Here is a 23,379-nt window from a genome sequence, read left to right as displayed (position 1 = left end):
TTTTGTCAATTAATGTTTCTGTGTCTGTTTAAATTATGTTTTTTCTCTTTCAGCTTATTAAAATAGTAATATTTTACATTGAGTTTCAAATGTTAAGTGAACTGCATTTCTGGGATAAACCACTTGTTTTTGATGTATTATTCATTAAAAAATCTTAACACTATTTTTTTCAATCTTTTTGTGTTTCAATTTGAATACTTCCTGTTGACTTACCTTGAGTCTATCTCTTCTTTCCTCTGCTATATTATGCTAGTAAGTCCATTGAAAGATTTTTTTTCTTCTCTGATGTATCTTTTTTTTTTAATTTTTTAAAAATTTATTCATTTGAGAGAGAGAGAGAGAGATCACAAGTAGGCAGGGAGGCAGGCAGAGAGAGAGGGGGAAGCAGGCTCCCCGCTGAGCAGAGAGCCCGACGCGGGACTCGATCCCAGGACCCCGAGATCACGACCCGGGCCGAAGGCAGAGGCTTAAGCCACTGAGCCACCCAGGCACCCCCTCTGATATATCTTTTATTTCTAGCATTTCTTTTTGGCTCTTTTTGGAGAAAAAAAAAAAGTTTAGAGCTGTATGCTAAAATTCCCTACTGTTCATGTTGTCCTCTTTCCACTAGATTCCTTAAAATAATCATCATAGTTATTTGAGTTTTTGTTTGTTCCACTATTGGGGCCAATTCTGGGTCAAGAGTCTTTCCTGTGTTGAAGCTGACAGCTGTCGAGACCATTGCCTCCCATTTCTTATAAGACCCTGAATGTCTTAGAGTCCCTTCAGTCCTCCTACTGTCCCTCAGAGTCCAGCAAACACTGCCTCCCCACTTGGCCAATTCTCTTGGTTCCCTGACCGGTCCCCATTCTGTGGACTACCACTGCCCCATACCCCATATAATGGCCAGAGTTCCTGTGGAGTTCTGTTTTCCTTTCCTTTTTTGTCCCCATTTTTTTCCCCAGCAGTCTATGAGTGTCTGTGCCTCAGAGGGAGTATCTTTTAGCTCTGTTCCTCTGTCCCCAGTCTTTCCCAAGAGCACTCAGTGAAAGCCCATTGAAAACAGCTGTATGGTGTCTGTACACTCCCTTTACATCTGGGGCAACTGAAGATTCTAAATTGTCAAACTAGCACCTGTTTGGCCTTCAGAAAGTCTTCCTACCCATATCTCTGGCACCCTCCTCCTCTTCCTGCTGCCTTGCAATGGTAGAGTAACTGCAGTGCCTTTTCTTTCAAGAGGACTCTGTCACTTTCTGTATTTTAGCTTAGTAGGTTTCTTGGTGACCTCAGCTTTTTGATGGGCTAAACCATCATTTTGTTGTTGTTGTTTCAAATTTTTGTTTAAATTCTAGTTAGTTAACATATAGCATAATATTGGTTTCAGGAGTAGAATTTAATGATTCATCACTTACAACACCCAGCACTTATCACAAGTGCCCTCCTTAACCTCTGTGGCCCTCTAGCCCCTCCCCCACCCACCTCCCTCCATCAATCCTCAGTTTGCTCTCTATAATTAAGAGCCTCTTATGGTTTGCTTCCCCCCCCCCTTATTTCCCCTTCCTATCATTTTTTTAAACCTATGATTTTGTAGACTATCTGACTCTTGTTGTTGTTATTGATCTTAAAGGTAAGATAGATAGTTTCCTCATGACTTTATGTCTTAAACAGAAGTGGAAGCTCTTGGCGTCTCCTTAGTCCCAGTCCCCGTTGATACTGAGGTACAGGGACATTGTCACCCCATCATCCTGCCGTCCTTCCCTTTTGCTTAAGCTGAGGAGGGTCTGGTTGATCTCACTGCAACCCCACAGGCCCTGACTAATAGCAGCAGGAAAGGCACTGTGGAATGTTGTGGAGGAGTGGCACTGCCCTCTACCAGAAATGCCTCTGCTTCTCTTCTTGCAAAGCAGGGAATTTAAGTTCTACTCACAAATCTCTCGGGAAATTCTTCTGGAATAATGGATGTAAATGAGCTCTGTTACATGTTCATACATATATTACTTCTAATGATAAAGTGCTTTTTCCCTGAAGCTTCAGTATCTGTGGAATCCCAGTCTTCTCTCCATTGGTACTTCCACGTTTTGGTTCAGGGCCATCACCTGAAGTTTAGTATCTGATAGGTGTCCTGGATGAACACTTTAGGCCTCTGTGCCTGGGCTATTCTTATTACAGATGTGGCCTATGGATTCCTGCTACCAACTCTTACCAGCTGTGTGGTGTTCAAGAAATAGTATAACATCCAAAAGCCTCAGTTTCTTTATTTGTAAGAGATAAAAGTAGCACATAATCCCAGAGTAATTGTAAGAATTAAATACCATGTTTGTGATCTGTGTTTGTCACACCGGAACTGACCTGCCCAAGACCGTGGGGTTGGTTTGCATCAGGTCTCGGCTGGAACCCTGTTGGGGACATCTACGGCATTGTTTGGAGTCACTGAGTTCTGTGGTCTCTGAATAGCTTCCCTGGGCTCTCTGCCTCACCTTGCCCTCATATTCCAAAAGACCATGCTTTTAAGGTCTCTCCCCTGCACCCAGACCTTTGCTTGTTCTTCAATGCCAGGAGCTCTCTCTGCATTGATTATATTAGCATTCGGGTCTTCTGACAGTCCTGCACAAAGCTTACCTCTCTGTCAAGCACACATAATTGTTATGTTTAGCTCACGCATTCTCTGGCTGTGCCTTGAACAGTGGGCAAGCTAAGGACAGGCAAAGACAGAGACGGCTGTTGCAGGTTGTGTGGGAGAGAGCATTTCTGGTGGGAAAATAATGAGAGCAGAGGCCATGGGACAGGTAAGCAGGGTAGCATGTATATGAAGCAGGGCTCAGGCTGCTGGGGTGCATGAAAGATATGTATTGTGGAAGGTGCCAGAGTATCATCCACAGCTGGACTGTTTGAATCGTAAGCAGATCTAGGACCCCTGGCTCTTATTAGTAGTTGAAGAGGAGTCCACCAAAGTGGTTTGAAAGGAAAAGACATGAGCATCTGCATTCCCTGCTGGATGTCTTTCTCCTGGTTTTGCTCCAATCATGTCAGAGGTCACTCAGTCAGAGTAGATTCTAATGTTTCCCTCCCTCTTCATTCCCATTGTGGGCTCTGCAAGACCCAGCCCCACCTACCATCAGAAAAATAATATCTGCACACTTACACTGCTGAGACTGAAGACATGAGAAGGGCACAGACTGTGACCACAAGGTATCAGCTTCTCCTGCTTGTCCACATAGATCTCTCTGTGCCTTAGTTTCCTCAACTGTGAATTGGGGTTAACAGCACCTACTTTAGGGGGGTCCTGTGTGGATTGAAGGAGATAAAGTAAGAAAAGTGCATAGCACAGGGTCTGGCATGAAGCCAGCCTCCAGGAAAGCCTTCTGCTCTGGGCCTCCCTTGGCCAGTCTTCCCTCTAGCATGTCCCACTCACAGACAGTGTGGTCTGAGGACACAAACCAGCTCTTCTCTCCCCTTGTTCAGTATGTGGGCATCGCCCGAGAGGTAAGCTGCTCCATTTCTGCCTTCAGGAAATCACAGGTGACCCATGAGCAGCACAGAACTGAAAAGACTGGCAGTCCAGGTTTCTAGCTCAATCAGGGGTGTGTGGAAGGATAGTCCCTTCCTTCCTCTGTGACCTCAGTGAGTTTGCTAGGATAGCCGTGTGATGCAGAGGAAGACACAGTCTGCATCTAGTGACATCTTGTGACAGCTCTGTGAGTCACTGTGGGAGAACTTGGGCATACTTCTCCACTTCTCCCCTCCTGTGTCTTCACTGAAGTTGGGCTGAAGGGAGGGGTCAGTGAGAGAATACAGGAAAAGTGCTGCACTGGCTGGCCCTGCCCGTGCCCAGTGGGGATGGCCTTCTCCCACTTGGATTCCCCATGAGACTTGGCTGAGGGGAGGAGTAGTCAGGATAGTCAGAGGCTCCTTGCTGATCTGGGGCCTTGCTGTGATCTGGACCTCTGTGATGGGGAAGGAGTTCTGTGACATCCACATGCCATGTGTCTATCCATCTTGGGGCAGCTCCTTGGCTCTGTGTGAGAGAGATTCTACAGAGAGTCTAAACCCAGCACTGTCCAGTAGAAATATAATGTGAGTCACATGTGTAAGTTCAGGTTTCCTAGTAGTCACATTAAAAAAAGTAAAAAGAAAAAAAAGTGGAAATTTTAATGTATTTTATGTAAACCAGTATATCTAAAATATTGTTTCAGTATGTAACCAATATAAAGTATTATCAATGAGATACTTTATGTTCTTTTGTCATATACAATCTTCAAAATCCCATGAGTATTTTCGTGTAAAACAATCTTGATTAGGATTAGCCACATTTCAAGTGCTCAAGAACCATTATGCAGCCAGTGGCTAACGTATTGGACAGATTCAGCATCTAAGACCTGGCCTCCAGGAACAGCCATGCCGCCACCTCGTGGTTACACCATCAAATAGCAGCCTGAGCCCCCAACCTGGGCCAGGTCCTGCAGGGCGCCAAAGCAAAGTTACTGCTTTACACCCTGGGGTGCCCTCAACCTAGTGTGATAGAAAAGGCGGCAGAAAGAACCAAAGTTCAGAGGCTACCCTGGGATTTTGAAAGACTGAGCATGATATTCAGCCAGAGAGGAGAGAAGGCCCTAGAAACAAGGAGTCATTTCACAGATACGGAGATTAAGGGGAATGACCTGCTTAGGGTCATGTTATAAATGAGCAGCCGCCCTGAGGGGAGGAAACCCTGACCAGGACACCAGCGCCTCTCACCTGAACCAGGGAAATTGCTTTAAGAAATTCTCTTTCTTTCCTTCTTTTCTTTTCTCTAGAATTTTATTTTATTTTTTCAGTGTTCCAAGATTCATTGTTTCATGCACCAAACCCAGTGTTCCATGCAATAAATGCCCTTCTTAATACCCACCACCAGGCTCACTCAACCCCATACCAAAACCCTCCAAAACCCTCAGTTTGTCTCTCAGAGTCCACAGTCTCTCATGGTTCGTCTCCCCCTCCGATTTCCCCCAATTCACTTTTCCTCTCCTCCTCCCAGTGTCCTCCATATTCCTTATGCTCCACAAGTAAGTGAAACCATATGATAATTGACTCTCTCTGCTTGACTTGTTTCACTCAGCATAATCCCCTCCAGTCCCGTCCATGTTTATATAAAAGCTGGGTATTCCTCCTTCCTGATGGAGGCATCATACTCCATTGTATATATGGACCGCATCTTATCCATTCGTCTGCTGAAGGGCATCTTGGCTCTTTCCACAGTTTGGCAACTGTGGCCATTGCTTTTATGAACATTGGGGTGCATGTGGCCCTTCTTTTCACTACATCTGTGTCTTTGGGGTAAATACCCAGTAGTGCAATTGCTGGGTCATAGGGAAGCTCTATTTTTAATTTCCTAAGGAATCTCCACACTGTTTTCCAAAGTGGCTGCACCAATTTACATTCCCACCAACAGTGTAAGAGGGTTCTCCTTTCTTCACATCCTCTCTGACACTTGTTGTTTCTTGTCTTGTTAATTTTGGCCATTCTAACTGGTGTAAGGTGGTATCTCAATGTGGTGTTTTTTTTTTTTTAAATTTTTATTTATTTGACAGAGATCACAAGTAGGCAGAGAAGCAGGCAGAGAGAGAGGAAGGGAAGCAGGCTCCCCGCCGAGCAGAGAGCCCAACGTGGGGCTCGATCCCAGGACCCTGAGACCACGACCTGAGCCGAAGGCAGAGGCTTTAACCCACTGAGCCACCCAGGCGCCCCTCAGTGTGGTTTTGATTTGAATCTCCCTGATGGCTAATGATGATGAACACTTTTTCATGTGTCTATTAGCCATTTGTATGTCTTCTTTGGGGAAGTATCTGCTCATGTCTTCTGCCCATTTTTTACTTGATTATCTGTTTTGGGGGTTTTGAGTTTGAAGAGTTCTTTATTGATCTTGGATATCAGCCCTTGGTCTGTAGTGTCATTGGCGAATATCTTCTCCCATTCCATGGTTGCCTCTTTTTTAAAAAAAAAAATTTATTTATTCATTTGAGAGAGAGAGAGAGAGAGAGCATGAGAGGGGAGAAGGTCAGAGGGAGAAGCAGACTCCCCATGGAGCTGGGAGCCTGATGTGGGGCTTGATCCTGGGACTCTGGGATCATGACCTGAGCCAAAGGCAGTTGCTTAACCAACTGAGCCACCCAGGCGCCCATTTGCCTCTTTTTTTTTGTTGACCATTTCCTTTGCTGTGCAGAAACTTTTTATCTTGATGAAGTCCCAATAGTTCATTTTTGTTTTTGTTTCCTTTGCCTTTGGAGACATGTCTTGGAAGAAGTTGCTGTGGCTGATGTTGAAGAGGTTACTGCCTATGTTCCCCTCTAGGATTTTGATAGATTCCTGCCTCATGTTGAAGTCTTTTACCCATTTCGAGTTTATCTCTGTGTACGGTGTAAGAGAATGGTCAAGTTTCATTCCTCTACACATAGCTGTCCAATTTTCCTAGCACTATTTACTGAAGAAACTCTTTTTTCCATTGGATATTTTTTCCTGCTTTGTTAAAGTTTATTTGACCATAGAGTTGTGGGTCCATATCTGGGCTCTACTCTGTTCCACTGGTGTATGTGTCTGTTTTTGTGCCAGTACCATGCTGTCTTGGTGATCACAGCTTTGTAGTAAAGCTTGAAATCAGGCAACATTATGCTCCTAGTTTTTTCTTTTTCAACATGTTCTTAGCAATTCAGGGTCTTTTCTGGTTCCATACAAATTTTAGGATTTGAACTCTAGTTCTAATATCCTACTAATGTCCATGTTGATTAGCTCCTGGAGTTCAGTACTGTCTCTTGTTCTTTTATTTTTTTATTTTTTCGTTTTGTCCAGAGAAGAATAGATGAATGAGAGAACAAAATACTAAAAGGGTAATAGCAACCTTAGAAAAATATACACTAAACAAATCAGAAGAGACCCAAAACTGGGGAGAAAAGAAGAAAAAAAAATGGAGAATATGATCAGGTTGGTGAAGAGAATAGAGCCACACACTAGATTTTGGGTGTATTTTGGTGTGTTAGAAGAAACTGCCTCCCAAAATTTTAAAGAAGGAAAAACATATATATACAAAAATAAGGGTAAATACAATGAAAGGATGGACTACGAATATAAAAATGAAAATTTAAAAAGGTTTTAAAAAGGAATTGATAAGTTGAAAAAAGAAAAATTTAAAAATATGATCATGTGGATGAATAGAACAAAGCAATACACTAGATTTAGGGTGTATTTTGGTCTGTTAGAAGAATCTGCATCCCAAAATTTTAAAGAAAGAAAAACTTTTATATATACACAAAAATAAGGTTAAATACAATGAAAGGATAGAATATGACTGTTAAAAAGAAATTTTAAAAAAATTTTAAAAGGAATTGGTAAGATAAGAAATTGGTTAAAAAGGGAAAGAAGAAAAATTTAAAAAAGAAATAGAAAAAGAAAAAATAAAGAAAAATATAAAAATTAACTTTGAAAGACTAACGAATCATGGGGAAAAAGCTATGAATTCTATGTGCTGTATTCCCTAGCTCTGGAGTTTCCCAGTTCTCAGTGATCAGTGAACTCGGTCTTGGCTGGATGTTCTTACTGATCTTCTGGGGGAGGGGCCTGTTGCCGTGATTCTCAAATGTTTTGACCAAGGCAGAATTGCACCACCCTTGCCAGGGGCCAGGCTAATCAATCTGCTCAGTTCACTCTCAGTAGTTTTTGTCCCTGAAAGCTTTCCATACAGCTCTGGAGGATGAGAATGAAAATCTCGGCCTCCCAATCTCCAGCCCCAGAGGAGCCAAGAGCTCAGGGGCCTCCCTCCTCAGTGTGCCCTCAGAGAAAAGCAGTCACTCCTGTCCCCCTGGTCTCTGTCCACACTCCAGGCTCAACTGGTCTGTGACCGAGCATTTCTATCTCTGGCACATGACCCTATTTGGAGTCTCCAAACCCAGCAGATTCCTGCCATGCTGCTTTTCTGGTGGAGGAAGGTGGATCTCCCTGGATCTGCCACTTGTGGGGTCCCTGTTCAAAGAGCAGTGGCCCACCTGTGCCACAGATCATGGTTTATGGTAACCCTGAGATGAGAGCTCACTCCTCCACTCAGTCTCTGTTACTGGCTTCCCCACTCCAACATCCGGGAACTCTGCCACACTCAGGCACCCCCAGTCTTTCGGTGACCCCAAGGGTCCTGAGACCACAGTGTCCCAGCAAATATTCCACCCCCCACTTAGCCATGGGAGCAACATCCCTCAGAGAAGTAGACTTCTAAAAGTTTGGATTTTGTGCTCTGCTGCTGTCTCACTTGCCACTAGCTGGCTGATGGAGGCTCCCTCCCCCCACCCCCATGGTCTATCTTTCCAAATATCGCCTCAGATTCACTTCTCTGCACATCCTACTTTCCAGAAAGTGGTCACTTTTCTGTTCATAGAGTTGCTGCTATTCTTTTCTTTGATCTCTTCTTGAGTTCATGGGTGTTCAGAATGGTTTGATAACTACCTAGCTGAATCCCTGGGACCAGATGAAATTTAAATTTCCTACTCCCAATATATGTTGCTTTTATCCCATAGCCAAGATTCATGGGTCTGGGAATCAAGGGGTGGAAGTGGGAGTGACACCATTCATAACTACCCCTACTAGTAACATGCTAACAGTATTTTTACTTCTTGTACGCATAGTCTTATACTCTACTGGCCTAGAAGTCTTAGTTCCAAAGGCAGGAATGCTTCCACTAGGAAACACCATAATGATTTTATTGAACTGGGAGTTAAAACTGTCACCTGGCCATTTTGGACTTCTCATGACTCTCAATCAACAGGCAGAGAAAGGAGTTGCTATGCTGTCTGGGCTGATGGCTTTTGGGTACCTAGAGAAGCTGAACCACTACTCCACAATGGAGGTAAGAAAGAGTATGTCTGCACAGCAAAGGAAACAGTCAACAAAACAAAGAGGCAACCCACAGAATGGGAGAAGATTGTCGCAAATGACACTACAGATAAAGGGTTGATATCCAGATCTATAAAGAACTCCTCAAACTCAACACCCCCCAAAACAAATAATCAAGTAAAAAGTGGGCAGAAGACATGAACAGATACTTCTCCAAAGAAGACATACAAATGGCTAACAGACACATGAAAAAGTGTTCACCATCATTAACCATCAGGGAAGTTCAAATCAAACCCACATTGAGATACCACATTACACCAGTTAGAATGGCAAAAATGGACAAGGCAAGAAACAACAAGTGTTGGAGAAGTTGTGGAGAAAGGGGAACCCTCTTACACTGTTGGTGGGAATGCAAATTGGTGCAGCCACTTTGGAAAACAAAGTGGCTTTTGAGGACATTTTGAGAAGGTTCCTCAAAATATTAAAACAAGCTACCCTATGACCCAGCAATTGCATTGCGGGGTATTTACCCCAAAGATACAGATGTCGTGAAAAGAACGGACATGTGGACCCCAATGTTCATAGCGGCAATGTCCACAATAGCCAAACTGTGGAAGGAGCTGAGATGTCCTTCAACAGACGAATGCATAAAAAGATGTAGTCCACATATGCAACGGAAAATTACTCAGCCATCAGAAGGGATGAATACCCAAATTTAGCATCAACTTGGGCGGGACTGGAGGATATTATGCTGAGTGAAATAAGTCAAGCAGAGAAAGTCAGTTATCATATGGTTTCACTTATTTGTGGAACATAAGAAATAGCATGGAGGACATTAAGAGAAGGGAAAAATGAAGGGGGAGAAATTGGAGTGGGAGACGAACCATGAAAGACAATGGACTCCGGAAAACAAATGGAGTTTTAGAAGGAAGAGGCTTGGGGGGATGGTTGATCCCGGTGATGGGTATTAAGGAGGGCTGGTATTGAATGGAGCACTAGGTGTTATAAGCAAACAATGAATCATGGAACACTACATCAAAAACTAATGATTTGGAATGTCTGGAAAAGAGCGATTCCTTGGGGTGTCTTAGTATTGCCATGCCCTGTGATTAAAGTCCATGAAGAAGTACAACAATGCAATCTAGGCAGGACTGGCACGGGCTCAAACCCTTCAGGAATGAAGGTCTGGGTCACCCCACCAGGCAAAGAACCATGACCAGCTGAGATGTTTGCTGAGGGCAAAGGGACTATGGAATACATAGTGGCAAAGGTAGTTATCAATGCCAGCTACAACCATGTGAGCAGTTACAGAAATGAGGATTGTAGTTGCTCTGAATGTTTTTTCCTTATTTTGTTATGAACATGTTAGTGTGCTGTGTGGATGCATGTGTGTATGTACACATAATATAGTATAGTTTGTTTTTGGCACTTTCTCATCCCCTTACCATGTAATGTAAGATGCATTGACTTTTCATTATAGCTTTTAAATATTGGTTTTACATTATGGCATTTAAGTTATAGGATATCAGGGAGAAGAGTGAACATTATTTAAGATCTTTGCATCATCTTCTGGAAAAAGGGTTAGTGTCTTCATTTGTATGCAGGATAATTGTATACTGGCAGGAGGTGTGACCACATTATTCCATATTTATGCATGACTGAGATATAAATTTTCTAAATATTGTTATTTTGATAACCCAAAGCTGTTTTGCTACTTCTGGGCTCTTGTCCTCTCCAAGTTATACAGTGAAGCCCATGGAACATAGGAAGAAACTCAGTATTGGTTCCTCCCTCATAATCCTCACTTCCTCCACTCCTCCCTGAACCGTAGTTTCCTTCACCACATGGTTCCCCTATCTATGATTCCGCTGCCACCAAAATGTCCACTCTTCCTTGGACCATAGTTATAAGGTTGCTAGTTATATTCAAAGTCACTGTAATTTCCACTTGCATAATTTCTTCCTACGTCATTGTCAAAACCACCTCTGTAGCCCCCACCCTGTTTCCACACCTATATCCCACCACTATATCTTCATTCTTGTCCTTTGTAAGCATGCTGCCTCCAAAAATGCCATCTCCAAATCCTCTTCCATGCCCATTAGAGCCATCCCTAAATCTGTGTCTTCCTTCAGACCCATCAGAACATCCTCTAATCTTGCCTCCTGATCTACTGCCTCTGCATCAATCCTTCGAGACAAAACGCCTTCCACTGCAAGTGCTAGAACTTTGGATTCCCTGCATTTCTTGTCTGCACAAAGACTTTCTTATTTCTGACCACAGATGATGGTATAGTATTTCCACAGTACAGTTTTATCCACAGGATCATGATCATCAAAATAATAAAACCAATGCCTCTCTTCTTTCTGGACTTCCTATCAGTAATGATCTCAAATGGTATCAAGTTTTCCATATTACTTGCATAGTTTCTTAGGTGATGTTCCTTAGTATCTTCTTTAATTCCACCACAATTAGCTTCTTCATGGTTACATGAGCACCAGGTCTTCCAGATTTCTCTGGAAGATTTTGTCTCAACCACTCTCCCATCAATTAAATGAGATCTTGCAGCCATGATAGCACCAACCTCTGCCATGTATGAAAAAGTTACAAAACCCAATATTCTTGAGCTCTTGCTCGAAGGATTCCTTATTATCACAGTCTGTAAAATTTCCCCATGGCTTGCAGTAGTTCCTCAAACTTTCTTTTGTGGTTTCAAAACTTAAGCCACCATTAAAGAAGTTCCAGAAGTGTCCCTTCTCTTTCTCCATGGCAGACTCAGTCATTTCAGCTGGACTTCAGACAGAGAGATGAGAGAGACCTCTGCCTACGAGCATGAGCAGCTTGTCCTGTTGCTGCTGTCTTGAAGCCTTCTTTTTTTGTCTCTGCTTTGGTATAGTTCATACAAAAGCCTTCCATACCACAGGTAGTTTTCAAAATCATTTATACATCATCATGTTATGTCTTTGATTTCTTTTTATATTTGTTTTGTGAGCTAGCTTTAGCTTCCCACAAATAATTATTTTCTCAAGCATTTCAAACTGATTTGAAACTATTCTCTCTCACTTTTCCTCTCTCTCTTTCTACTTCTCCTTCCCTGGTTGCTTTACTGACTTTCCCTTTAGTTCTGTTCAGCTAAATTGTACCATTATCACACTGATTATTACAGTATTAGATTAAAATGCTAATAATGCAGGAAATTTTATCCTGGGTTTTGAGCTCTGCTCTCTTTGTGTTCCAACTCTCCAGGATTCATTCAGCACCTGTTCTAAGGCTTTGTTTTTTTCCAGGAGGACCCATTTAGCCTTCTGTCTGACTCCTTTTTTGGAATTGGACTCTTCTTACTGGAACTATGCTGGCCTTTGGTTTGATTCCTTCTGCAGCAAGGCTGTTCCCGTTGAAACTGTGTTGTTTTGGTATTATTCTTTATGTTCTAGAGAAAAACCTCTAAGAAATGGGACCTCAGTCACCAAAATACTTTGAGGGTCCCCCGCTACATACATACATTGGGACTCCAGTTGGTTTTATGTTTAAAAAGACTATAGTCCTTCCTTACGTGCACTGACTTAACCAAAAGTAATTTATTTTTTTTTATTTGAACATAGTTGACACATTCTGTTATATTAGTTTCAGGTGTACAACATTGTGATTTAAAAAGTTTATACATTATGCTATATTCACCACAATTGTAACTACCATCTGTCACCATACATCACTATGACAATATTATTGACTATAATCCTTATGCTGTATCTTTTATTCCCATGATTTATTCATTCCATAATTGGAAGCCGGTATGTCCAACTCCCCTTCACCCCTTTTAGCAATCAGTTCACCCTTGTCTCTCTGGCAACCATCAATTTCTTCTCCGTATTTGTAATTCTGATTCTGCTTTTTGTTTATTCACTTTTTAAAGATTCCACATATGAGTGAAATCATATGGTATTTGTCTTCCTCAGTCTGACTTATTTCTTTTAGGATAATACTCTTTAGGTCCACCCATGTTGTTGTGAATGGCACAATCTTGTCTTTTTTATGATTGTGTAATATTCCACTAGTTGTATGCATGTATGTATGTATACATACCACATCTTCCTCATCCTTTTGTCTATTAGTGGACTCTTAGGTTGCTTCCGTAACTTGGCTATTGTTGGTAATGCTGCAATAAACATAGAGATGAATGTAACTTTTCAGGTTAGTGTTTTAATTTTTGTGGGTGAATAGCCAGTAGTGGAATTATTGGATCATGGAGTATTTCTATTTTTAATTTTTTTATGGAACCTCTATACTGTTTTCCATAGTGGCTATACCAGTTTCTACTCCCACCAGCAGTGTATGAGGGTTCCTTTTTCTCCACATCCTTGCCAGTACTTGTTATTTCTTGTCCTTTTGATTTTAGCATTCTGACAGATGTGAAGTGATATCTCATTATGGTTTTGATTGGCATTTCCCTGATGATTAGTGATGTTGAGCATCTTTTTATGTGTCTTTTGGCCATTTATTTGTCTTTGGAAAAATGTCTATTCAGGACATTATTTATTATTTATTTAATTGGATTGTTTGTTTTTTTAGTGTTGGTTATATAAATTCTTTATATATTTTGGATATTAACCCATTATCAGATATATCATTTACAAAATATCTTTTCCCATTCACTAGGTTACCTTTTTGTTGGTGGTTTCCTTTGCTATGCAAAACCTTTTTATTTTTATATAGTACCAATAGTTTATTTTGGCTTTTGTTTTCCTTGCCTTGGGAGACGTGTCTAGAAAGTACAGATTTCCCAGAATTGAAGTAGACAACATCTGACCAGACAGCTTTTCCATAATGTCTGGACCAGGGTAGTACACCTTCTTCTTACTGTTGTTTCTTCTCTCTTTTGTAGGAAGACAGTACCCCTTTCTGCTTTATCCAACTCCTTGTGAAAGGGGGGGAATATCTTCTTATTTTGTGTGTGTGTGTGTGTGTGTGTGTGTGTGTGTATGTGTTTTAGAAACAACCTCATTATGATCCCAGGACAAGTAAATTTCGCTTGCATTCTTCAAAGGGTTAGAAATTTCAGAATCCACAAAAGTCTTCTTTCTTTTGAACTATTAACTGACTTTGGATCCTTATCCAAATTCATCATCTCTGAATTTACAGGCTTATAAGCTGTATTATCAATAGCATATTTGGTCCCAAACAGTTCTTTTGAGATAACAACACTGTTTTAGAAGTTGCGCTGTTTTTGCAAAAAGTTCATCAGCTGTTTCATATTTATATCTGCATGGTATCTTCCCAAATGTACTTGGTTAATTCTTTGAGTGTGCTCTTGAAGTATCCACTAAACAGCTTTTGTGGTTGCCTTTTTAAAAAAGTGTTTATTTATTTGAGAGAGAGAAAGAGAAAGTACAAGCAGGGACAGCTGCAGGAAGAGGGAGAAGCAGACTCTGCTGAGTGAGGAGCCCAACGCAGGGTTTGATCCCAGGACCCTGGGATTATGACCTGAGCTGAAGACAGAGGCTTAACTGACTGATCCACCCCGGTATTCCACAGTGGGCTTTAAGCAGAAACTTCCAGGACGTATACATGATCCCATGTTTGTCTTCGTGAAAACCATTCTCCCCTAAGTTGGAATAAAGGCCAACAGATATTTCCTTTGACTGCTTTCAGACCTCGATTCCTGGTTTAGAACCATTGTACAATTTGGAATTGTTATGTTACTTCTGTTGTGTATAATTAAGTTTCATATTTTATTGCCTGGGGAAACTTAAAGAAAAACCTTTCATGTAACCAAAAAAGCAATTCTGGCTCAACCCTTCAAGATGATCTTCAACACTTATGCTTTTGAGAAGATATGGACTTCAGGTTAGAGTACCTGAGAGTTCTCCCTCTTAACCTTCCTTGTTACTCAAATGGGGCTGTAAGTGTTTTCCATCTGCTTTGCATTTTCCCTCTGCCGTAGGCCGTGACAACCAAGAAACATTTTTCCTGGCATCTAGGGACAAAACTACAAACATAAAAAACCTGACACTTGATCAACAGTGCTTTTGAAGAAAAATCTTGATTGAAAGAGAGAAATGTGAAAATAAAAGGAAACCTCGTTTAGAATGGAGCCAAAAAAAAAAAAAAAAAAAAAAAAAAAAAAAAGAATGGAGCCAAGAGGCAGGCAGAGGGAGCTCTCAATTCCTATCATTCAGGGACAATTGCAGACAGAATAGGAAAAGACACTACTTTACTACACCAGGAGGAGTTAGGTAGTTTTCCTCCTCCTCCCCACGCCCCTGCAGCAGCCCAGCCAATGAGAAGCCACTACACTTCCAACTCCTGGTTCTCTCCAATGGACTTTTAGGTTTTTGTTTTAAAGATTTTATTTATTGGGGCGCCTGGGTGGCTCAGTGGGTTAAGCCGCTGCCTTCGGCTCAGGTCATGATCCCAGGTCCTGGGTTCAAGCCCCACATCGGGCTCTCTGCTCAGCAGGGAGCCTGCTTCCTCCTCTCTCTCTGCCTGCCTCTCTGCCTACTTGTGATTTCTCTCTGTCAAATAAATAAATAAAATCTTTAAAAAAAAAAAAAAAAGATTTTATTTATTTATTTATTTGACAGACAAAGATCACAAGCAGAGAGAGAGGGGGAAGCAGGCTCCCTGCTGAGCAGAAAGCCCAATGCGGGGCTCGATCCCAGGACCCTGAGATCATGACCTGAGCCGGAGGCAGAGGCTTAACCCACTGAGCCACCCAGCCGCCCTATGGACTTTTTAAGTTTTAGAACAGCCCCTCCCAAGGCCTCCTTTCTTCCTTAAAAGAGCTTCCTCTCATTTGTTCTTGGACTTGATGGTTTTGCTAAAACCTGCTTGTGTGGGGTTGCAATTCTTCATTTCTCAGTGAACCCGTTTTTGCTGTTAATATGACTGGCAGTGTGTGTTGTGATGTGATGTGATGTGATGATGTTATTATTAGGAGGCTCCACCCCCAGCTTGGAGCCCAGCGCTGGGCTTGAACTCTCAGGCTGAGATCAAGACCTGAGCTGAAATCCAGAGTCCCACACCTAACTGAGCCGCCCAAGTGCCCCCTGGCAGTTTTATTTTTAAAGTTAACAAGTTTTTCCTCTAATTATTTTTTTATGAACTTCAGTATCTTTTTTAAAAAAGAACAATGCCAGTACGTTTGACATTTTTTTTAGGAAGTTCGTTCATTTTGCACTGTTATTTAAGTGTAAACACGGCTGAATCTGCAGGATGGAGGACAATTACACATCCAGGTCAGCATTTCTGTATTATTAAACAAAAAACACAAGGGCCCTATAAATTAAAAAGATTTTCTGCTCACCGGAGCCACCCTTCTCTTGTAGGGGAAAGTCTGTTTGATTTTACTTTCTGATTCTTCACAATTTCCGCAAAAGCCTGAAGGATTGTAAATCAGTCCCCGGAGTTGAGGGGTGCAAGGGAGTGCAGCGGGCAGCTACCACGTGGGGTCGCCCGAGGCCTGGTCTCGTCGTGAGGCGTCAGCGCAAGCGCGCTGTGCTCTGAGGCACTGTGGGTATTGAAGCTCTTCGCCCGGGGCACTGTGGGTACCGCAGTCCCGCGCCTCGGGGGACTGTGGGTAGTGCTGTCCTGTGCCGGCCGGCGTCGCTGGTCCTGGCGGCCGTCCTTACGCGCTTGTGGTAAGCGAGTCAGCCGCCGGAGGGTGGGGAACGCCGGGCGAGGGCGAGCGGGGTTGGTTTTCCCGGCAGGGCCGGAGTGGTCCACCTGAGAGCGGCTGTGGACGAGAGCTCGGGCGCGCGCACTCCGCGCGTCTGGGGTCCCAGCGTCCTGTCCCGGAGGGGCACGCGGGCGGTGGGCGCGTGGGTCGGCGGAGCCCACCGCGGTGATGCCCGTGGCGTTTGGCCCCATGCGCCCAGGTCTTGGCGGGGAAGACCGGCCTGGGGCGAACACCCCAGCCTCGGTGGTGGGGGCAGCGGGGGCAAGAGACTCGGGTCAGTGGCCTCGGGCCCGCGGACCCCTGGGGGCACTGGAAGGGTCCAGCGGGGTCATATCCCCGGGTTGCGTGCTGCGTCCTGCTGTTGTCTGTGGCCTCTCCGGGAGGCTGGGGCGGCGCAAGTGGAGTGGAGTCCGCGGGCCAGGGCACTTTCCCCCAGCGCCTGGCGGGGCTCGCCCCCTGGATTACTGGAAGTGGGAGAAGCAATGGAGGTTCCGACCTCCGTACCTAAGTTCTTAGTTTTAACTTTCCTTAAGAAAATGAGACCCAAGCATACCCAGAAGTAGCTGTGAAGCTCATGGGTTCATCACTCAGATTAACGAGTTGAGAACCCTATCCTTTCTCCCCCAGTCTGCAACCCCGAGTGTACATCTCTTTGGGCAGTGCCTCTGTCCAGGGGGCCAGGCCAGGCTTGCCATTGGAAACTCCCCCTCCCCACCCTCATCCCGCCCAGAACCCCCCAACTGACCCGTTGGGAGAGTTCAAATCCAGGTCTGCCCCTTTTTCACTGACTCATCCTGAGCAAGTAAACCTCCTGGAGCTGATGTGATTGTGGAAAGAGTTAAAATTGTGTCTGACACATGCTAAGTGATTGATAACGTTCATGTGTGTTTTTACTGAGCCCCATGAGCATGTAGAGGATTAATATACTGGGGATCAGCCTGAATTCAGAGGTTTGCGCTAAAACCCACACCCTCTCTTCCCGAGCCCGTCCATCCCTTCCCTGCCTGCTTCTGATGCTTCTGGAAAGTGGAACCCAGCTGCGGGCTTGGCAGTTTAGCCTGCTGCTCTCTGGGCGGGGAGAGACTCCTGAGGTGGGAACCGCCTCTGGTGTGCCCAGGTGGGCCCTGGAGCAATCTGCCCTCCCCCACCACATCAGGGGTAATTAATTGCCTGTTAGGGAGGGGAGAATTCCTAAGGGCCTGGCAGCCCATCTCAGGTGGGTGCCACTTCCTTGTGTTCTTCTGGTGCCACCTTTGCCGTGTGTGTAATATTCCCCGTGGGGCTCAGTGCTGCAGGGGGATTCCCAAGCAGCCTGGCCTGTTCTTGAAAGGACACATTCCTGGGGCACGTGTCTCTGCCTTTATTCAGGAGCTTTTCGGCATCTCCATACATTCACTCTGCTGTATTCTCAGGGCCTAGGCAGTGCTAGCAAAACAGAGATGGGGAGAAATGCTGTTTTGAGAACAGTAGTCTTGTATTGGCCACATTTTTATTTCCTCAGCCATCTTGCACATTAGATGGGAGAATTTTCATTGTGTAGAACGGTAAATGGGGCAATAGAGGATTAAATAATTTTTACCTTGGAGGTAGCTGTTCTTCACTTTCAAAGTTAATGAACATTTAAAAAGAGGTGCTCTATTTTTAAAGATTGTCTCATACCTCTAATGCTGATTAAAAAACATTCATTCATTTTCTTCTGATCCTGGTTCTCCACCCTGTGGACATTAACAGGAATCAGGCCACCCCATGTTTGCAGTCCACATATCCCCAGTCTTTTAAAGTTTCATCTACTTTCCTTATTTTTTTGGAGTGTGAAGGGAGATGGAATTATTAAATTTAAAATTTATTATGGAAATTTTACAGCCAAATGTAGCAAGAATATTAAGAGAGCATCTCTGTACCCCTCACTTGGCTTCAGCAATTGTCACCATTCCGCTCTTCCTCTTCCTTTTTGGTTTTCTCTGATGAAGTATTTTGCAGCAAATCCCAGATATCATTTTAACTGTGAATACTTCAATATGCATCTCTTATGAATAAGGAATTTTATAAAAATTTACCAAAGTATAATTAACATAGAGTTATATTACTTTGTGTACAACATATTCACTCAGCAACTCTATGCATTACTCATGCTCACCATGATAAGCGTTGTTACTATCATTACACAATGTTATTACAGTATTACTGACTATTCCTTACGCTGTACTTTTCAGCTCTGTGACTTATTTATTTTATAACTGGAAGTTTGTACCTCTTAATCCCCTTTTTCTATTGTGCCCATATCCCCACCACCTCCCCTCTGACAACCACCATTTTGTTCTGTTTATGAGTCTGGTTTTTGTGTTTTGGTTCGTTTGTTTTGTTTGTTCTTCATCCATTCATCTATTGATGGACACTCAAGTTACTTCCATGTCTTGGCTATTGTAGGTAAAGCTGTAATAAACATAGGGATGCATGTATCTTTTTGAATTATCATTTTCATCTTCTTTGTGTAAATACCCAGTAATAAATTACTGGATCACATGGTAGGTCCATTTTTAAGTTTTCTAGAAAACTCCATACTGTTTTACATAGTGGTTGTACCATTGTATCTACTTATATTCCCACCAACAGTGTGTGAAGGTTCATTTTTCATCATATCCTTGACAACCCTTGTTATTTCTTGTCTTTTTAATACTAGCCATTCTGAATGGTGTGAGGTGATATTTCATTGTAGTTTTAATATGCATTTCCCTGATGATGAGTGATGTTGAGCATCTTTTCATGTGTCTGTTGGCCATCTATATTCTTTGGAATAATGTCAGTTCAGGTCCTCTTCCAGTTAAATGTTTTTTGGTGTTGAGTTGTATAAGTTCTTTATGTATTTTGGATATTAACCACTTATTGGATATATCATTTGCAAATATCTTCTCCCCATTCAGTAAAGTTGTCTTTTTGTTTTGTTGATGGTTTTCTTTACTGTGCAGAAGCTTTTTATTTTAATGTGGTCCAAATAGTTTGTTATTGCTTTTGTTTTTCTTGCCTGAGGAGGCATATTTATTTATTTATTTTAAGATTTTGTTTATCAGAGAGAGAAAGAGTGAGAGAGAGCATGTGTGTGTGCACACAACCAGGGAGAGTGGAAGGCAGAGGGAGAAGCAGGGTCACTGCTGAGCAAAGAGCCCAATGTGGGACTTGATCCCAGGATCCTGGGATCATGACCTGTGCCAAAGGCAGATGCTTAATCGACTGAGCCCCCCCAAGCCTCCCTGAGGAGGCATATTTAGGAAAATACTGACAGCTGATGTCAAAAGAAATTACTGACTGTTTTCAGTATAGTACAGCATAAAGAATATGAAAATATGTACAGCATAGGAATTTTATGGCTTCAAGTTTCACATTTAGGTGTTTAATCCATTTCGAGGGCCTTTCTCTTTTTAAAATTTCAATACAATTAATATCAGTGTTATACTAGTTTCAGGTGTACATATAGTGATTCGGCAATTCTCGACGTTACTCGGTGCTCATCAGGATAAATGTATTGTTAATCCTCCTCACCTGTTTAACCCATCTCCCTATCCGCTTCTCTGGTAATCATCACTTTGTTCTCTATAGTTAGGAGTCTGCCTTTTGGTCTCTTTTCGTTTGTTTGTTTCTTAAATTCCACATACAAATGAAATGATACGGTATAGGTCTTTTTCTGACTGGCTTATTTCACTTAGCATTATACCCTTTAGATCCGTTCATGTTGTAAATGACAATATTTCATTCTTCTTTATGGTTGAGTAATTCCGTGTGTGTGTGTGTATCACATCTTTATTCATCTGCCATTGGATAATTAGGTTGCTTACACATTTTTGCTTTTTTAAGTAATGCTGCAGTAAACATAGGTGTACATATATCTGTTCAAATTAGTGTTTTCATATTCTTTGGGTAAATACCCAATAGTGAAATTACTGCATCATCTGTTCTATTTTCATTTTATTTCTTTGAGGGACCTCCATATTGTTTTCCACAGTGGCTGCACCAGTTTGCATTCCCACTAACAGTACAAGAGGGTTCCCTTTTTCTCCACATCCTCCTCAACACTTGTTGTTTTCTGTATTTTTTGTTAGTCATTCTGACAGGTGTGAGGTGGTATTTTGCTGCTGTTGTTGTTTTTAATATTTTATTTATTTATTTGACACAGAGAGAAAGAGAGATCAGAATTGGGAGGCAGAGAGAAAGGGGGAAGCAGGCTCCCTCCTGAGCGGGGAGCCGGATGCAGGGCTTGATCCCAGGACCCTGAGATCATGACCCGAGCTGAAGGCAGAGGCTTAACCCACTGAGCCACCCAGGTGCCCCTCATTGTGGTTTTGATTTGCATTTCCCTGATGATCCTGATGTTGAGCATCTTTTCATGTGTTGTCTTCTTTGGAGAAATGTCTGGTCTTGTCTTCTATTTGTAATTGGATTATTTGAGAGGTTTTTGGTAGTGTTGTATAAGTTATACATTTTACCTACTAACCCTTCATTGCCTGTGTCACTTGCCAATATATATTTCCATGCAGTGGATTGTCTTTTAGGTTTGTTGGTTCTTTTCTTTGCTGTGCAGAGCTTTTTATTTTGATATAGTCCTAATAGTTTATTTCTGCTTTTGTTTCCTTTGCCTCAGGAGACAGTATCTAGAAAAATGTTGCTATGGCTGATGTCAGAGAAATTACTGCCTGTGCTCTTTTAACAGGATTTTTTTGGTTTCAGGTCTCACATTTAGGTTCTTAATCCATTTTGAGTTTATTTTTGTGTATGGTGGAAGAAGTGGTCCTGTTTCATTCTTTCATATGTAGCTGTTGTCTTCCCAACACCGTTTGTTGAAGAGACTTTTTCCCATTGGATATTATTTCCTGCTTTGTCGAAGATTAATTGACCATCAGTCATGGGTTTATTTCTGTGTGTTCTTTTCTGCTGTTCAGATCTATGTGTCTGCCTTTTGTGCTAGTACAGTGCTATTTGTTTGTTTATTTATTTATTTATTTGACAGAGAGAGAGAGAGAGAGAGACAGAGATCACAAGTAGATGGAGAGGCAGGCAAAGAGAGAGGAGGAAGCCAGCTCCCTGCTGAGCAGAGAGCCCGATGTGGGGCTCCATCCCAGGACCTTGGGATCATGACCTGAGCCACCCAGGCGCCCCTACAGTGCTGTTCTGATTACTACAGCTTTGTAGTATATCTTGAAATCTGGGATTGTGATACCTCGATTTTTGTTCTTTCTTAAGATTGCTTTGGCTATTTCTGGGTGTTTTGTGTGTGTGTGTGTGTGTGTGTGGTGTGTAGTTCCATACAGATTTTAGGATTATTTGTTCTAGTTCTATGAAAAAGGCTATTGGTGTTTTTGTAGGGATTGCATTAAATCTGTAAATTCCTTTGGGTAGTATGGACATTTTAACAATAAATATTCTTCTGAAAAATGAGCATGGAATATCTTCCCATTTGTTTGCATCATCTCCAGTTTTTTTCATCAGTGTTTTATGGTTTTCGAAGAACAGGTGTTTTACCTCCTTGGTTTAGTTTATTCCTTGGTTTTATTAATTTTTAGGCAATTGTAAATGGGATTGTTTTCTTAATTTGTTTCTGCTACTTTGTTATTAGCGTGTAGAAATGCAATGGATTTCTCTATATTGATTTTATATCCTGTGATCATACTGCATTTATTTATCAGTACTATAAGCTTTTTGTTTTTGTTTTGTTGTTTTGGTGGAGTCTTTAGGGTTTTCTTTATATAGCCTCATGTCATCTGCAAGTTGTGCAAGTTTTACGTCTTCCTTACCCATTTGGATGCCTGTTATTTCTTGTCTGGTGGCTAGGACTTCCAGTATCATGTTGAGTAAAAGTGATGAGGATGATCATCCATATTTTTGATCTTAGGGGGAAAGCTTTCAGTTTTTCACCATTAAGTATGATGTAAGCTGTGGGTTTTTCATATATGGCCTTTATTATGTTGAGGTATGTTCCCTCTAAACCTGCATTGATCAGGGTTTTTATCATGAATGGATGTCATTCTTTGTTAAATGCTTTATTTCCACCTATTGAAATGAACATGATTTTTGTGCTTTCTCTTATTGGAGGGAATATTATGTTGAATGATTTGCAAATACTGAACCATCTTTGCAGCCCAGGAATAAATCCCACTTCATTGTTGTGAATGATTTTTATAATGTATTGTTGGATTTGGTTTGCTAATAGATTTTTTACAAAGCTGCAGAAATCATGACTGATGGTCTGGTATGATAATAGATGCTGTCTGAGAGCCCAGAAAAAGACCCATATAAATATAGTTAACTGATTTTTGTCAAAGAAACAAAGACAACGCAATGAAGCAAATGCTGTATTTTTTTGAGGGTTTTTGCATCTATATTCATTAGAAATGCTGGTAGCCCCCCCCCTTTTTTGTGGTGTCTTTATTTGGTTTTGGTATCAGGGTAATCTTGGGCTCATAAATGAATTTGGAAGCTTCCTTCCTCTTTTATTTTTTGGAATAGTTTGAGAAGAATAGTTATTTACTCTCCTTTATTATTTTATTTTTTTTCATACATGAGCTATTTATTGGGTAGAAAATCCAAAAGAGTTGACAAAAGCACTTGTGAAAATCATAATTTAGCAAATTTGCAAGACAAAATTTTAATATACAAAATGCAACCCTGCCCTATGCCATCAGTGAACAGTGTAATCTGAAATGGAAAACACAATATCATTTACATTAGCCCAATGGAAAAAAAAGAAAAAGGAAGAGAAAATTGTTAGGTACAAATGTAATAAGATATGTACCAGATCTTCTACATAAAATGCTAAAAAATTCAAATGAATACAGTTATAACCGAATAAATGATTAGATGTAACATATTCGTAGATAGAAAAACTTAAT

General features: G+C 41.9%; 1 protein-coding gene across 2 annotated transcripts in view; it reads left to right on the top strand.

Annotated features, from left to right (window-relative positions):
- The first annotated feature begins 16,358 nt into the window (after nucleotides 1–16,358).
- The window catches only part of ZNF169 (zinc finger protein 169), a 57,577-nt gene continuing 50,556 nt past the window's right edge, over nucleotides 16,359–23,379 (top strand). The window contains exon 1 of one of the 2 annotated variants that reach the window (XM_047699871.1): nucleotides 16,359–16,463. The gene's annotated coding sequence lies outside the window, so the exon portion shown is untranslated. The remainder of the gene's footprint in view (nucleotides 16,464–23,379) is intronic. The other variant, XM_047699876.1, reaches the window with a different exon arrangement.

Source organism: Lutra lutra, chromosome 13 (genome assembly GCF_902655055.1).
Source record: "Lutra lutra chromosome 13, mLutLut1.2, whole genome shotgun sequence".
Lineage (NCBI taxonomy): Eukaryota > Metazoa > Chordata > Mammalia > Carnivora > Mustelidae > Lutra > Lutra lutra.
The sequence above is the reverse complement of the archived record's forward strand: the minus strand, read 5'-3'. Positions and strand labels throughout refer to the sequence as shown.